The 15680-nt window shown below is 39.6% G+C and overlaps 1 protein-coding gene across 1 annotated transcript in view; it reads left to right on the top strand.

Moving 5' to 3' along the window:
- The window catches only part of LOC122811388 (major histocompatibility complex class I-related gene protein-like), a 242786-nt gene that overhangs the window by 179764 nt on the left and 47342 nt on the right, over positions 1 to 15680 (top strand). The window lies entirely within an intron of this gene.

Raw genomic sequence — 15680 nt, forward strand, 5'->3', positions numbered from 1 at the left:
AAAAACTCTTACCCTAAAAAGCATACCAGGTTATCAATGTATCCTTAGATGTGTTTCTGCAGCACAGGTGAAGCTTACGCAGTTTACATGATTATTCATGACATATCCAGTTACAGAAAACCAAGAGTTCAACCTGTTTGCAGCATTCTGAATCAGGTAAATGTATATGTTCATAGGTGTTTACTAGGCTAATGACCACAGGGGCCTTTTTAAGCCTAGCCATACAATTGTCCAGATTGCACTTGAAATGGGTTAGGGAAGAACTCTGCTTCACATGGATGGGGAGCCTGTTCCAGAGACAAGGTTATCTCTGGGATACATACCTGTCTCTCTAGCAGGTCCTATTTATATCACAAGCAAGGTTTAAGTCTTTAGAATGGGTAATTATGGTGTTGTTTGTTTTGAAGATATGCAGGAGGCCCATCAGAGCTGGAACTGAGAATGCCCTGTATGTCAGGCATAGATTTCCCTTCAAAAGCCTGTAGGAGATAGAATACAGGGATTGAGCCTTGAGACGGTCTGCAAAGGACATTTTACTTAAGCCCTATATTCCTTTAGTGAGGAACGTCTGTGGATGTTCCAATTATTGGATATGGCTGGTTAGGTACATACCAAAGTGGGCATTGTTCTCAATGATAGGTCTGATAAATGCTGAATATAGTAGAACAATGACTTCCTCGGACTTAGATACAATACCTTTGTTTATAGGTTGTGCAACATAGAATGATTTCCTCACTGCTGTAGACACATGATGGTCAAAGGCTAGATTATGTGCGTCCCTAAGTCCCTGGCTAGTGGGTCAACTCTAAGAGGTGTGTTGTCAATATGATAGTTACCTGGGTTGGATGACTTCCCGAAGGATGCTACTATGCATTTCTTGGCATGTAGTTTTAGTCCATGACTCCGACATCAGTTGTTTGTCTGTGTCAGCCCCTCCTGGAGAAAATTTCTGTCAGTGTGGGATTCAATGACACCTCCTAATTTCCAATCTTCTGCATATTTAGTTAGCCAGAGACCACTGACATTGGCCTTGACTTCAGAGAAGTAAATGCCAAAAAGGAGCGGTCCAGGAACTGATCCCTGAGGGACTCCACTTGTGACTGGCCTTTTTGTAGAGGTGGACTCCCCAATTCTAACTTCCTGGATCCTGTCTGTGAAACAGTTGGCTATCCACCAGGTAACATATGGGTTTGTAGTTGACCTCTTGAGTTTGTCAACAATGCCAGAGTGGGGTATTGTGTTAAATGCCTTGGCCAGGTCAAGGTAGGCAGTGGAAATCATTTTGCCCTCCATTGCTTTGGTAACCTTCTCAAAGAAGTCCACCAGGTTGAGTAGGCATGATCTGCCTTGACAAAACCAAACTGAGTTGGTCCAGTGTCTGGAAGTTTACTGTATCACTATTGATCATTTCCAGGATAATTCTTTCCATGGCTTTACATATAAGACTAGTGAGACTTATGGGTCTGTAGTTTCCAGGGTCTGTAGATGGCTCACCTTTGTGCAGAGGGATGACTGTTGCTGTTCTCCATTCATGATGCATGAATCCTGTTTGGAGGCTGTATTTAAATAGCAATTCCAGAGGGTCTGATAGGTCATGTTTTATGCTATTTAGAAGGCATCCTGGAATATTGTTTGGGCCCATTGATGCAGTGTTCTTGGCATTAGCGAAAGCATTAAGGGCCTGTTCCCTAGTGATAGCAGGGGGAGTTATATTTGATAGTATTTTCTGAGGGAAGGTTGATGGTGAGAGAGGGTTAAAATTGGAGCTGAATTTACTGGCCAGTAGGTTTGTTATATCTTCTGACTCAGTACAGGTGGCTCCATTTACAATGAGCTCTTCATACAATTGTGCATTGCCTTTAAGGCTTTCTATAATGAGCCTGGTAACAGTGCAACTGTGAAGTCACAATGGGCATTTCTCTAAATGGTTTGTCTATTTTGGGCATTTTGTAAGTGATTGAAAGGATGAGTACTTGAAAATGCTTGTGGTCACCTGGGAGTAATTCAGACCTAATAACACTCTTTTGTAGATTTGTATGTGAGCGAATGGATGGATGATTTTATTGATGGCCTCCTTGGAGCAACTTAGACCTAAAAATAAATTTTGTGGTGGCATCCTGAAAGCAATTCATACTTAAAAAAATAGTGGTGCTATTATGAGCTTTTCTCAGTCTAATCATGATGCAAAGTTATCATGAATATCTTAACATTATGAGGGCTGGAGGCTCTCCATGTCAAACTCTAGATATATATATATATATATATATATATATATATATATATATATATATATATATATATATATATATATATATATATATATATTTCAGACTATTTTGATGAATATGAAAGTGCAGTATGGTCAACATATTTGCTTTTTAATATATGCTAGTTTGTATTACGTCATGTAGAGGAGACAGTTTGGCCAATGTGACCACAAATACTAAAAGTGATCAGCCAGTTCGACTCAAAGGTGTAGACCAGGTTTGGCAGGTCCTCAAAAAGAAGTTAATTCAAAATCTTGTCACAATTCCTCTGACAGAAAAACAGAAGGTGGATATCATAGATAATTTATATAACATGCAAAAGCTTTTCTTATGATTCTTGAGAAAATAAATAGATAATGTCAGTTTGTAAATATTAGCTGTGCAGTTGCACAACAGGAGCCATGTCTCAGTATGTCAAATATGCAAGTGAATGCATGACGTAGATCAAACTAATGGGAGCATAATGAGATTTAAGTGAACAGAAGAGAAAATGTCACAATTCATAGATATAAGCAAGGATACCTGTGTGTTTCACTGAGTGTCTTTTCATAGTGAGAAAGCATGACAAAAATGTTGGTATTGTATCTAGTAGTCAAGTGCGTTGTTGTGGTAGTTTGTGCTCAGCTCAATTCATTTAGCTGCCATCAGTGCTGAGATTATGCAGTCTCCCAGGTGAGCGGTATGAAATGATACTGACTGTAGTTGACATACTATTTCCTGACTGAAGACCAGACGATGAGTCACTGCAGCGTGGACTATGATATGATCAGCAGATTGCTCATCACATTTCACCCACGTGTTGCATTTGCAGGAATGTAAGGTCTTCCACTGTGGTATATGTAGACTTTGCAGATTTATCCGTGAGGACTTTAAGTAACCTACTGGGAACATTTTATATATTTCAGAGAGACCTGTTCCACAACTACTCAGTAAGTTCCAGAATAATATGCTAGTGTTGCTGCTGCATTTGAAAGACTGTATATGTTTCCCAGGTCTGCAGGGCAGAGTCTGCATGATGCATGGCTTCTGTAACATTATACACCTCCTCAAGGTACTGTGTGCCATACAATGCAGGCAGTTGTCATTAAAAGCTCCACCTGGCCCACATATAGAGATATGTCAATAGGAATGTCTGGTATTTCCAAAACTGCCAGGGTCTATATTAAATCAGCGAACACTTAAAAAATCGAATGCTGATTTATCGACACCATGTAAGCGAAGGCTTACAATCCCGAACACTCGGAACAGAGATTTTTTTCCCAGGGGAAAAAAAATTGCGGTTCCACAACAAAAATAAAAAATAAAAATAAAAACTTCAAAACATTACATAAAGTGGGGGGCTTTGCTCCCCAAACCCCCTTACTTAAATATACCAACTCCGAGATCGCACTACAGTGATGAAAATGGCAAAGTAATGGAGGCGGCCAAGCAATTTCTTTCCCAGGGAAATGAATCGCTTATATGCAGTTTCGCTATTTTGCTGTTTTGTGCTTTCAAGTTCAGTCAAGACGCATTTGAAGGATTGCGTCTTCAATCATATAATAGGAATCCAATTGCCAGGTTGTCTGCAGTGCAGAGGGGACTATTTCTAGTGTGTGTGTGTGTGTGTGTGTGTGTGTGTGTGTGTGTGTGTGTGTGTGTGTGTGTGTGTTTAGCTACCAGGTAGTTCTCATGATTCCTGCATATGGTATACATCTGACCTGTATATCTGCTTTCAGTTGGTTATTTCCCACAGTGCCATCCAGTTGGTAGGTGCTAGCAATATGCATGTAGCCAGTCCCCCTACAACAAATATTTTATACATAACACATTTGCCAGTTCCATTGTAGATGGTGTGGCAGCAGACTGTGTCTGGATGCCACTTCTGCACATCTGCTGATATGTCACATGCATTTCAATGGGCAACTGAGTTGATGGCACTGATTTGTCTCTGTTGCTGTTCTGTGGTAGGTATGCCCAACACAGGAGTAGTGCATCACTCTAAAGCTGCTGTTTTAGACAGTAGAAGCACTTGTGGGGCTTTCAGCACTAGAGCTCCCTCCCTCACAGGGAATGGAGTGCATTCAACCAGTACAGCCACAGGGTGCTCAATATGTTCTGATGTACATACACTCCCTGTGGAGGGTAGCGTCCCACAAAACAGTGAAATAGAAATAAGTGTCACTGTATCCTCTAACTTTGCCACGTGTCCACATGTCTCAGCATTGTCACCAGACTCTGCAGAGGTTTTGACATTGCCACTTGTTCATCTTCAGCCATTTCTACTTTTTTCCCTTAACTGCTTCTGCATATGAATACATAACATACAGGATACCAGAGTGACCATGGATGGCCATCTGATATGTAGAGCAAAGGTCCAAATGAATCATATTCCTTGTTACACAACCTTACCTTCTCAGGTGACAATGCCCTATTACATTCCTGATGTGCTGTAAAAGAAATATGCATCGTCAACTTAGGATACACCCAGCATGTGTAATAACTGTACATGCTAGACACTGATACATACTACTAACCTGCTCAACAACCCATTGACTTATGTGAGATACATTAGCCCAGCACTTACATCCACATCATGTCTGGGTATAAATGCTGTTGCAGTTTCTCCTTCAAGTGATTCAAGAAACTATTCCAATTTTGTCTTTTTTGTGGACCCTTGAGGGTCACCCCATTGGGTGTATCTCTTAGGTGCAGTGTTGCATTCCTTCTGTTTGCCTTCTGTTTAACACAGCTGATCATATTCATTATGCAATGGCTACATTGGGCCAATGTGTGTCTGTAACCACTCGCCACATTGATGTCCAATGTCGTGGACGGTCAGTTGGTTTGCACTCTCTATCTCTCTCCCTCTCTCTACCATAGGTCATACTGTATTAATGCTTGAAATAGTTCAACATTGCTGAAATTCTTCAGATGCTCTCTGCCTTATGCTGTGTACATGATGATTGCTGTTTGGATGCATGAAATATATGGATATGCATATCTAAGTATATCTAAGTATATCTAAGTATATCTGTAAGTTGTTGTTGTGTCTTTCAGCTTTTCCCGGTTATGGGTCGCCACAGCAGAACTCTGGTCTGCTAATGATTGGCAGTAGATTTTTACGTACTGAGTTGCCGGCTCTGACGCACAACCTTCAACGAAGGTACGCCCATTCACGCATGTCTCCACACAGAAGACGCTCTAGCTGAGAATCGAACAGGACAACGTCTTACTGTGAGGCAGTAAATCTTTTAAATTTCTAGTCTCCCACCAGGACACAAGTGCTCTTCAGCAATTACATTCTGCTTGCTGAGCACACTCAAGCAAATCTGCTGTCTGCGGCTACCACTCCACCAATACAGTATAAGAAGGAATCAGTACTGCAAACTAAACAAGGATATACATTTTGAGCCTCAAGAGCAGGAGCACACTCAAGCAAAGTCTGCGGCTACCACTCCACCCATACAGTTCTCAGTGTGCTAATAAAACTTGACTGTTGTAGCCTTGTGTCTCCCCCCCCCCCAGCTAGTACAGTAATCCTAACTGTCCAGTAGACAGTATACATTTAATTCAGATCCCTATGACTAAATTAACCATCAAGCAGCCCTCTCCGTGCTTTCTACCTTAGTTTGTATCACTTGGAGGCTCACTTGTTTATGTGCATGAATTATTAACCTGTTTCCAAACTAAGTTATGGCACTGTGATGTGGTTACTGTTGCAGCACTCTCAGACTGTAGCAGTAGCACCTATTCTCCTGCTTTATCCACACTATCCTCAGATTTGTATCTTTTACACCCTCCTATCTCCTCATTACTTCCTTTGACCTGTCTTTGTCTCCTTCTACTAGCTTCATCCTCTCTTTTTTTCTCTCTCTCTCTTCAGAGCACACTCAAGTAAATCTGCAGTCTGTGGCTGCAACTCCACCCATACAGTATAAGAAGGAATCAGTACTGCAAAACTAAACAAGGATATACATTTTGAGCCTCAAGAGCAGGGTCAGTCTACCCAGGCATTCTACTTGTATGTTTTATGAGAGTGAAGCTATTACATTAGCAGTATTTCTTAGTAGTTCTCAGCGTGCTAATAAAACTTGACTGTTGTAGCCTTGTATCCTCCCCCGCCCCCACCAGCTAGTACAGTAATCCTAACTGTCCAACAGACAGTATACTTTTAATTCAGATCCCTGTGACTAAATTAACCATCAAGCAGCCCTCTCAGTGCTTTCTGTCTTAGTTTGTATCACTTGGAGGCCCACCTGTTTATTTGCATCTCTGTACATTCCCCTTCATTGCTAATGTATCTCCCTACTCTAATCTAATCTGTGCACAGACTGGTTACTAATCAGCAAGTCAATGTGAAGACACCCTCCCAACCTTAATAAACTTTGCTGTCTCTTCTCTCCTTCATTTTACAGGTAGTTTGAATTATTGCTTACCCCCTCTGAGGCCTTCACTGATTTCCACTGATTGCCTGTCTGGTTTCTTTGCATTCCACCTGGTTTACACCCCTTGTGCTATCTCCCTCCCCCAATACTATTAGAATCCTGCTGAGCATGGAACCATCTTTAAATTTCTATTCTCCCACCAGGACACAAGTGCTCTTCAGCAATTACATTCTGCTTGCTGTTAAGCCATAAGACCTCAGAAATTTGTTTAAAGTGTTCAGATTTGTAAAGTAATACTTACTTTTTTCTCTTGTCTTGGTTGGCTCTGCCCCATTCCATTCTCCCTCGCTAACACTCGGACTCTCTCAGCTCCCCTGTCCTGCCCCCATTCCCTCCCGCCCCTGCTACCTCTACATTTATAGTAATCACAGCCAAACCCACAGCTCACCTCACATCATCTCCACCAATCACAGCTCCTCAAGTCATATCACATTATACCACACCAACTTGCTCCACACAAAATACTCCCAATCACTCTCATTCCCACCATGCATTTTTTACATCACCCACACTACTTCCCCATCCACATATAGTGCAACCCTATAATTCCTATTCAGACCCCCCACCTATTACCAACTTAAACTTTATAACCATGACTATCACACAACTAAGTCTAGTCTGTCTTCTCATAATTCTTTACAACACCACAAGTTATCACTCTAGCAATATCCCTAAACTTAGCAGCACAACACTGCATTATGCACTCTCATATACAGACACCACACATTATAATAATATTTGCCCACAATTGTTCAAGAACTACATAATGGACCAATTCAGAACTAAACACATATGCTCTCATTCCTACTCCAAAAAACACAATACTTTCTCACACTCCTCACTAAACTCCAACATCTGTATCACCATTTTAACACCAGGCTCACCATAAGTGGGGATATCCACCCCAACCCAGGCCCAAATCCATCCTGTCCAACACAAACTGCTCCAACACAAATGTCAGAACATAACACCCCCACTATCTTCATCCCTGGGCAAATCAACACCAGCAGCAAAACCAACCATTTTTTAATGCTAAATATTAATATTAGATGTATAAAAAAGAAAATTCCTGAACTCCAGGCCACAATAGCATACTACTCCCCAGACATAGTTGCTTTAACAGAAACCTGGCTAAATAAAAACATAGCTAACTCAGACGTTCTCTCTACCAGCTACAATATCATTAGACAAGACAGACCACTTTGTAAAGGGGGTGGAACTGCCTTACTGTACAAGTCCAACTGAACTGTATGTCAATTACCAAACTCCTACTCCTCCCCCAATAATTGGGATATACTTATCTCACAACTTCAACTTTATCCTAAAAAGGTCATCACCACAATTGTGATCTATATTCCACCTGGTAATACACCTGCTAGCCTTGAAGACTTATTAGCCTGGTGTTCTTCCACATACTCACAAGAAACCCTTATTCTGGGGGACTACAAATTAGATGGGATCACCTGTATATCAGAACCACCAAGCAATCTAATAAATATCCATGGCTACCAGCAGCTAGTCCAAATTCCAACTAGATGTGATAAAAAATCTAAAAGGAAATCCATCTTTGACTGGGTCCTAACTAACAACCCCACATTGTACCCTCACACAGGCAGTCTCCCAGACACCTTAAGTGACCACAACATGATATACTTTATACGTAGTAGAACAAGCATATGCAAAACCACTAACTATATATCCACTAGAAACACAAAAAAATTCTCTCCTGATGTCCTCAACACTTTACTCTGTAACTGTGACTGGACCCCCCCCCCCCTAAAATCCCTCCCACTTGACCAGGCTGTAGCATATTTCAACAAAACATTTCTACAACACCTAGACACTGTCGGTCCATTGTGCAAAATCAAGGTTAGAACCTCTACAAACCCCTGGCTCAGTAAAGAAACCAAACAAATCCTTAAGTCCAGAGACACTGCCTGGCTTTACTATCAAAAATCAAAGAAACACAATGCTTAACTAAGTACCAAGAACTGCGCAACCGTGCAAAAAATGCATTAGGCTGGACAAAAAATCCTACTACACAACATTACAAACTAAATACCAACACAACCCCCAAACATTTTGGAAAAATGTAAACCAGCTACTAAAATCCACCCAAAAGGCTACCCCCAAACCAACCACCCCGACACTAAATTTCCCATTGAAACACAATTCAACTCCCACTTTGTGAACTCAATTCTATCCTTAGTATCACATGACAGTTCCTTCCTCACTATCCCCACCAACACAAATAACACTAATACAAGCTTTACCCTCAAAACAGTTTCCACCACTTCAATCAAAAGCATGCTCTCCAAACTAAAAACGTCATCAACAGCAGCCGACCTACTCCCCAGTTATTTCTTGAAACTCACAGCAGATGCTACTGCTATCCCAGTCTCTACTCTCATAAACAGATCAATTGTTGAAAACTATGTGCCCAAACTCTGGAAAATATCCTATGTTACACCCATACATAAAGGCGGGACCTCCACTGAACTTAATAACTACAGACCCATTGCTTTACTCTCCCACCATGCCAAAATCCTAAAAAAATGCATCCATACCCCAGATGCTAAACTATCTCCTAGACAGCAACATCCTGTCACCTACTCAGCATGGTTTTACACCTCCCGTAGTACCACTACAGCCCTCCTCTGCTTCACAGACACAGCAAACCATCTCAAAAATGAAGGCCTACAGGTGTCAACTCTTTTCTTGGATATGTCCAAAGCATTTGACACAGTCTCACACCAAATCCTGCTAAACAAACTAAACCAATATCACCTATCAAATTCCACTCTTACCTGGTTCCAAAACTACTTAACTGACAGGTACCAAGCTGTGAAATGGGAAAATTCTCTCTCTCCTCAGCTGCCTATAACTATAGGAGTCCCACAGGGTTCTGTCTTAGGACCACTACTGTTCACAGTCTTCACAAATGACTTCCATATCTCCACACAGCATGCATCTATCATTCAGTATGCAGATGACACTACCTTAATCTGTGCTGCACAAAACATTCCCACCCTCCTGCAAACAACTCAACTAGCATTCTCTGACGTTGAAAACTACCTTACCAAAGCCCAACTTAACCTCACTCCAAAGAAAACTCAGCTTATGATTATAACCAGTTCTAACAAAAACACTGATAACAGTCAATTCACTATCTACTCCACAAATGCTACTCCAATCGCTCCAGTGGCACAAGCTAAGCTATTGGGAATAACCATAGACTCCCACCTAAAATTTGATAGTCATCTCAACTTAACTATTAAAACGTACATGCCAAACTGGGATCACACTACCATATCAAACCATTTCGTACCAACAACACAAGATCAGTCGTTGCTCGCTCCCAACTTCTATCCACCCTACTCTATGCATCTCCCATTCTGACTAATCTCAACAAAACTGAACTAAGCAAAATGGAAGCCTGCTATAACAGAATTGCCCACTTTGCTGCAAATTGCTTATATAGAACTCATCACTGTACTACTTTGAGACAGCTCCACTGGCTTGAACTGCCCAACCTCCTAACCTACAATCAGCTATGCCTCTGTCATTCTGTCTATTACCTCCCTAATAAGTGTCCTGTCCTCAAACACGTAGTACAACATCACACAGCCAAAAGGCCTCTTAGATCATCAAGCAAACTACTACTAGAAGTCACCAACAGCTACAATAGCTTTGGAGATGCGCTATATAATAGTTCAGTGGCTAAAAAATGGAACTCTGTCCCCACTAGCATTCAAAACACTTCATCCAAAGCCTCCTTTAAAGTCCTCATCAGGCAACATCTCAAGCAAAGTTGGCAGTGCCATGATTAAAGTCCTCATCAGGCAACATCTCAAGCAAAGTTGGCAGTGCCATGATTGCTCCCCAGGCTAGTGAAAGAGGATAAGGTATACATACTAAATCTAGAGTACTTGATAATAGTTTTCAATCTTACTCACAAACACTGGCTAATCTACAGTGTATGTACTGTACCTGTGTACTATGTATCTATTCTACCTATGTTCCAAATTTCAGCTGTACACCACAAATCTATTAATTACCTTCATTTTTAAATTAATATTTTTTTTGTTTGTTCTCTCCACTTTAACTGTTGATGAGACGCATACCACTGTAAAAACACGTCTTTTGTAATTTGTGTGTATACTGATCATGTCTAAATAACTAAATGTATCTGTAATTTTTCTTTGTGGAGCTTTTCTCCCCGGGCCTCTGCTGAAAAATGGCCTTTTCAGCTCAGTCAGACACCCCCAGTTAACAAATGTAAAATAAAAAAATAAAAAAAAAATAATAAAATAAATAAATAAGTATATGTGTACATTTACTGTTTACCTTTGGCATATAGTCACAGTATGTAGGCTAAGGCCTTTAAGGTTTACTATAGTACAATATAAATACTTCTTGACAGAAATTAGCTTTTAAAATTGCCTGTTAATATGGCATAGGAAACACCCATTAGGGTAACATGGCATAGGAAAGCACCCGTTAGGGTAACATGGCATAGGAAACACCCATTAGGGTAACATGCACAGGAAACACCCATTAGGGTAACATGGCATAGGATGCACCCATTAGGAGCACATTAAGGTAGCTGTAGTTATTAAAGTATTTTAGGGAACCATGGCAAGCATAAAAAATGTTCTGCTAGCACAAATAAATACACCAAGGTAACATGCACCTGATATTTAAGAACATTGTCAGAAGGGCAAATATATACATTACCAGTGTATGCCGCAGTGGTATGGTGGTAGCGTTGTTACCTCACATCAAGAGGTTCTCCCGTTCAATTCTCGGCTTGGCTTGGGAGTGCCTTCTGCGTGGAGTCTGCATGTCCTCCCCGCAGTTAGGTAGTGTTCAAAAGACATGCATGCATAAATGGGCATGCCTTCGTTGAAGGTTGGGCATCGAGCTGGCACTTCGGTGTTTCATAAAAAATCTACTGCCAATCATTAGCGGACCGGAGTTCCGCTGTGGCAACCCCTTACTGGGAAAAAGCCAAAAGACAAACAACAACAACAACAACCAGTGAAATTCATATAACTATTGATAGGAAAGCTATTACGGAAACCAATACATAATTGCCAAAAAACATAGTTTATTATTGAGATTTATTAATTATCACTTAGCTGAAGCTACAGTCATTATCACTGTTAGGAGAAGCTTCTTCTAGTTGGTTCACATTCAGTCTTATACATTCCTAAGCAGATGTGTAGGAAATGAACAGCATCATGCAGTTAGATTGTGAAGGACATACAGAAATGGGTATCCCATGTGTAGCAGTAAGAACTCAGCATTCGGTGTGGAACAATGTTCTTTAACTGTAGCATGTGCAGTGTGAGCAACAAGAAAGACAGGACTGGGCACTGTCGAAGAATGTAGGACAGGAACAGAGAAGGTTCACAAAAGCATTCACCACATGCAATCACAGCACTGCTTAACCATAATATCAAATTAAGTCAGTTCAGAGCAAGTCAGATCACTAGCCATTTTAGTTACTTGGATAGTGTGCCATGGTCCAGAGTGTTATATGCAGATTGTAGGGCTGAAATAACCAAAATGGAGAACAGCTGTCTTGCTATCAAGAGAATATTTAGACAAAAATTTCTCTTTTAGAATTTTGACTATGAATTGGAAGTGTAAAGGATTGCAGAGTCTGTGAATGAACAAATATCTGGTTGCAGCTAGTCTTTCTGCTCAAATTTCTGTGCCATGTAGAAGAGGAGTATTGGTAACATCACTCCTTTCTGCACCTTCATTTTTAACTTCTTTTGCTATTCATCTATCACACAGTGCTTTGTTGTTGTATGCTTCACCTCTGAATCTCACTTTGACCTCCTCATTCAGACACTCCTTCTCAACCATACCTCCCAAGTATGTGAAGCTGTTTACCTGTTCCAGTGATTTCCCTTTTATCTCATTTTTAAGTTTCATCTGATTTCTCTCCTTTGTTGCTATGACTCCTTTCTTATCTGTGTTCAGTTCCCATATACTTTTAGTTTTGCATCCCAATCCCCAATTATTTCCTATAGTTCTTGTTCAGCTTGCGGTAACATATCATCTGGATACAGTAGCTTTGTTGATCTGTCCCCCCCCTCACCCATCCGGTTTGCTGATATAGTTTACCACCAGTATGAGATGAGCCCTAATACACCCTTACTTCCACTGCAAAACCCTCTTTCAGTCTGAACATTTTGTAGTTGGGTCCATATACATCGCCTGCACTATTTGTTCCAATCCCTGATGCTTAATTCTAATTATCTCTAAAGTCTCTCATAATTGGAGAAAAGGCAAATAGCTGATTTTTCATGCAAGATTTTTGCCTTTCCCCTTAATCGTGTGATTTCAAAATGTAAAACCTGCATTTGAAATGCTCCAAGTAAGACACAAACATCACAAAGTAAAACTCTGACACTTTTACAAATTTTTTCTTTTTGATTTTAGTGTAGAGGAATAATAATTGATGCAGTTGTACCGAAAATGTTCCTTATAGTGAAAAAAATCAGCACTTTTGCTTACATTAACACAGCTTTTCATTGGTCATCTTGGACTTTGTTATGAATGTTCAAATTTGAAAAACCCAATTTTTCAATTAGTTTTATTCAGAAGCTTGTAGGATTAACTCTTATCACAGTCATATCTCTCAACTGTCCAGATTTTTGCAGAATGTCCAGATATTTGCCTCATATTTTTGGTGTTTTCTTCATAAAATTTGTGGTTTTCTAGAAAATTATTGAGATTTGAAAATACTAAACAATGACAGACATTTGAGTTTCAGACTTCATAGCCTTCAGAACATACACAGTAATTTACAACCTGTTATTCTAGCAACTTTCTAAGCTTATAGGAGCAATTTTAAAATCTGTCCCTATTTTTGGGCCTTTGTCCCCCCCGTTATTTCTATCTTTGTCCAGATTTCTCATGCTGAGAAGTTGAGAGGTATGTATCACAGTTTTCTAGGAGTAAACCAAGAATTCTGTGCAGACCCTGTAACTGGTATGTAGAAAAGAACCAGATAAGAAACAAATTACCAGGAAGCCATGATTCAACTACCGGAATATTTAATAAATAAAAACAACACAGTTACGCACTTTCATCTTAATGACTTCTTCAGAACTATTCCATTCAGGGCAAAACAAACCATTCTTTTATATATATATATATATATATATATATATATATATATATATATATATATATATAAAATATATCTATATCTATAATCTGTATATATATATTATATATACATATATATGGATTCACTTCATAACGCTGAAAGCTCCAAACACTGAAACTCAAAACACTGAAACCAAAACACTGAAACTTCAAAATCTTGAAAACTCAAAACACTGAAACTCAAAACACTGAAACACACATATCATACATATACTGAGTTTAAACAACATAAATCATAGCACTTTCCACCAAGCCCCCCTGCACCCCCAGCTACTTAAATATGTCAACTCCAAGATTGCACTGTGCCCCCTACACCCCCTGCTACTTATATATATATATATATATATTAACTCCAAGATTGCACTTCACTACACTAAGTGCAATCTTGGAGTTGATACATTTAAGTAGCAGGGGGTGTGGGGGGTGCATGGGAGCTTGCCTCCCTGCTTACACTTGGTAGAATGTGCTATGATTTATGTTGTTTAAACTCAGTATATGTATGATATGTGAGTTTCAGTGTTTTGGTCTTCTATATTATGACGTTTTTTAATTTTCAGTGTTTTGAGTTTTCATTGTTATGAAGTGAATCCATATATATATATATATATATATATATATATATATATATATATATATATATATATATATATATATATATGTATATATATCACATTTGATCCAGCAAATTTACATTTCATCAAAATGTAAATTCACAACCTCACGTATGCGAAAGTGCATTTTTTCGAAAATGCACTTTCGTGTAAAAACAGAAATAAAAAAAAAAAGAAGTAAAAACATGCAGGTTGGTTGTACATCAACGTTTAGTGTTGATTAAGCAAAGTATTGCTGAGATCATGGTACAGTGGAGATAAAGGAATATTCCCTTTTCCCCACTGTAGTGTGATCTCGGAGTGAGAATATTAAAGTAGGGGGTGTGTGGGGCACAGCCCCCCCCACATGGGGGTGCAGGGGAGCTTGCCCCTCTGCATAATTGTGTTTACTGTGGGGTTTTTTTTTACATTTTATTAATTTTTTTACACAAAAGTGCATTTTCGAAAAAATGCACTTTTGTGTAAGTGTGGTAGTGAATTTATGTTTCGATGAAACGTGAATTCGCTGGATAAAAGTAGATCTATACATATATATATATATATATATATATATATATATATATATATATATATATATATATATATATATATATATATATGGGTCTACCTGAAAATGCCAAAATCGCAGATCGCCGACAACGAGAACACCGACACCGGAAGATCAACAACGGAGAAGACCGACAGTTGAGAATCCTGATGCTGAGAACACCGACATGTTAAGGTAAGTGTGTAATAGGGATGGACGCTAGGGTCAGGGTGTGGGTAAGGTAAGTGTGTGATAGTGACAGACGTTAGGGTAGGGTGCGAGTCAGTTAAGTGTGTGATAGTGATGGAGTTTAGGTTTAGGGGGTGGGTTAAGTGAGTTAGGGTTAAGGTGTGGGTAAGGTAAGTGTGCGATAGTGAAGGACTTGAGGGTTAGGGGCGGATTAAGTGAGTTAGGGTTAGGGTGCGGGTAAGGTAAGTGTGGGATAATGACAGACCTTAGGGTTCGGGTTTGGATTAAGGTTAGTGCATAGATAGTTATGTATGTAAGGTTTAGTGTAGGTTTGTAAGGTTTTTGGTATGCTTGTGTTGTGTGTGTGTTTTTCGGGAAAGGTATTTGTTTTGTTGATTGTCTGGATTTTGGTTTGTCGGGCATGTGAAGTTTCGTGTTTTTTAACCTTTTTTTTTTCATTTTTTTCGTGTCG

This window comes from Protopterus annectens, chromosome 9.part0, assembly GCF_019279795.1.
Source record: "Protopterus annectens isolate FY-2018-M chromosome 9.part0, PAN1.0, whole genome shotgun sequence".
NCBI classification, from domain to species: domain Eukaryota; kingdom Metazoa; phylum Chordata; order Ceratodontiformes; family Protopteridae; genus Protopterus; species Protopterus annectens.